Below are 3,189 nucleotides of genomic sequence, written 5' to 3' on the forward strand. Positions count from 1 at the left end.
CTCATCAGTAAAATGAGACAATAACAGAACGTACTCATCTCCTGGGTGGAGGTTAAATGAAATAATGAATGCAAAGCATTTCATATAGAGCCCGACACAAAGTAAGCACTCCAAAAACATTAATAATTACCAAGAAGAGGAAGACAGTCTAGTCAACAAGTTTCCCTCAATTGACCATCAGGGTGGAACTGTAAGTTGAATGAGCAAATCACCAGCTGAAAAGGATCTGCACACAGTAAGCTTCTCCCTCCTTCGTCCTTCCCACCAAAAAAAAGTACCTCTGCTGATTCATTAGATTCCCTGCGGTTATAATAAGCTGAAAGTCCTCATCATGGTCTGCACAGCCTGGGATCTGGTCCCTGCCCCATGCTCCTAATATGAACCCACTAAGCTGTCCCTCCCTTTCTCCCCACTCCCACCCCAGGGCCTTGGCATATGCTTTCCTGCAACCAAGAATACCTGTCTATGGGGATTTGCAGGTGAGGGTCAAGGAATCTCCTCATCTTTGAAGTCTTGGCTAAAATGTCACTTCCATAAAGAGGGCTTTTCTAACACCATCTGAAGAAATCCTACTCCCCTAACCATTTTCTATCTTATCATCTTCTTTATTTCCTTTATGGCCTATATCATAATCCAACATTACCTTGTTTATTTGGTGTGTACTTATTTATATTCTGTCACCTCCCACTAGAATATAAATATCATAAGAACAGGGACGTTGTCTTTCTTTTTGCCTTCGTGTCCCTCCACAATTCTTTTCCTTGCTCAGAGCTTCTCTTTAAACTGATCCAAGATATTCTGGAATCTTTCCAGAAATTTTTCCAATAGTCACTGAAGAGATGTTCCTAATAGAAGCCATGTCCACCAAGGAGGGCAGGAAGTGTCTGCATTTACCTGAAAAAATGAGTGACTCCCTGAAACTTGCCCTCCTCCCTGGCCCCAGACACCTGATGCCTTTTCTTTTGCAGGTGGCAGATGGCAGAAGTTTGCCAAACTCCACCTCTGCCACAGCTCTCGTACTCTCTCACGTACCCTCCTCAACTCTATAGAACTGGGGGGGGGGGGTCGTTGAGGTAACATTTATTGAAGGCTTACTATGGGCCAGGCATCATGCTAAAGACTTTAAATTCATTATTTCATCTCATCTTCTCCAGAACCTTTTTGACGTTGGTGTACGTATTAGTTTCCTGTTGATTCGATACCAAATTATCACATATTTAGTGACTTAAAACAACACAAATTTATTATCTTACAGTTCTGTAGGTCAGACGTTCCACATGGATCTCACTAGGCTAAAATCAAGGTGCCAGTATGGCTTGTTCCTTTCTGAAGCTTCTAGGGGATAGTCCATTTCTTTCCTTTTTCTAGCTTCAAGAGGCCCCCCACATTCCTCAGCTCGTGGCCCCTTCCTCCATCTTCAAAGCCAGCAATGGCGAATCTCTCTTATCCTCCTTCTGCCATCACATCATTCTCTGACCACAGCTGGGAAAGGTTCTCTGTTTTTAGGAACCCATGTGCACCCACATGGATAATCCAGGATAATCATCCCATCTCAAGGTCCTTAACTTCAATCATACCTGCAGAGTCCCTTTTGCTATGTAAGATAACATATTCACAGATTCCAGGGGGCCATTATTCTGCCTATCACAGTGTTATATGATCCTCATTTTATAGATGACAAAACTGAAGCTTTGAGAGGCTAATAAACTTGCCTAAATTCACACAACCAGTAAAGGATAGAGTCAGGACCAAAATCCAGCTCTGCCTGACTCCAAAGCTGGTACACACTATCTCTGAGCTGTGTTCACCTATTCCTACCCCTTCCTTTCCTCTCACTACTACTGCAGTGAATGCTACTGGCTGCCTACCAGACAACCCCCTTCCTTTTTTTAATGGAGCCTTCCCCCTTATATTAGTCTGCTAGGGCTGCCATAACAAAATACCACAGACTGAGTGGCTTAAACAACAGACATTTATTTTCTCACAGTTCTGGAGGCTGGAAGTCCAAGATCACGGTGCCAGCAGTATTGGTTTCTTCTGAGGCTTCTCTCCTTGGCTTGCAGGCGGCAACCCTCTTGCTGCTTCTTCATACCCCTAATGGCTCTCTGCATGTCCCAATTTCTTCTTATTATAAGGACACCAGTCAGATTGGATTAGGACCCTACGCTAACAGCCTTATTTTAACTTAATCACTTCTAAAGGCCCTGTCTCCAAATACAGTCACATTCTGAGGTCCTGGGCTCAGGGCTTCAACTTATGAACTTGCGTGGAGACATAATTTAGCCCACAGCTCCCCACTAATCCGTGTGCTCGGAAAATGCTGACCACACCCCCATCTCAAGGGTTGTTGAATCCCATTCCCCATGCAGATTGTTCCAGGAGCAGGCGTATCACCCAACTACGAGCAAGGAGACATGAAGGGAGAATTGTTGGGGATGCCTTCTGAGACAAGTTTCTACTCTAGAGAGAATCGTAGGAAGACATCATGTCTCTTCCTTTTCTGGAAATTGTTATGTCTAGATATGACATCTAGAATTGTTACAACCTTCTTGCTAACATCCCAAGGATGAAGCCAAAACTGAGGATAAAAGGGCAGAGAGAGGAAAAGAACCTGGACCTCAGGTAACAACCAACCCTGAAGGATCTGTTCCAGAACTTATGTGTTCTGTTATGTGACATACCAAATGTCCATGTATGTTAAGCAACTTTGGGTTGCTTGCAGCCAAGAGCATCCTAGCTTTTTACCTGCCCACCATTCAGGCCACGCTCTGTATCCACTACCATCTTGTTGCCCACCATTGGGACCAAAAGCTGCTCTACCACTTAAGGCTGGCAAAATGTGCAGCTCCTCTACTCATGCCCCTCTTGCATTCCCTTCACAGAAGTGACAGTGCAATGTGCACCCAACCTTCTGCCCTGACATGCATGAAAGTTGTTCAGCCACTGAGAGCTTAGACAATACAAATCCTTGGAGTTCTGTTCAAAAGGGGCTCACACAAGATGTAGGGCCTGTCTGGACAGGTAATGAGGGGCTGAAGTAACCAAGCATAGATGAGCTTACTTTGACATGGAAGGCATTGGAAATAACAATAAGCAAGAAACCGGAGTGTTCAGAGGGCTGGGCCGAGACTGTTTAAGCTGCAGCTCGTTGGAGAGCATATGAGGAAATGTGCTGTAAAGGCCGCTCGA

This window comes from Lagenorhynchus albirostris, chromosome 1 (assembly GCF_949774975.1).
Source record: "Lagenorhynchus albirostris chromosome 1, mLagAlb1.1, whole genome shotgun sequence".
Taxonomy (NCBI): Eukaryota; Metazoa; Chordata; class Mammalia; order Artiodactyla; family Delphinidae; genus Lagenorhynchus; species Lagenorhynchus albirostris.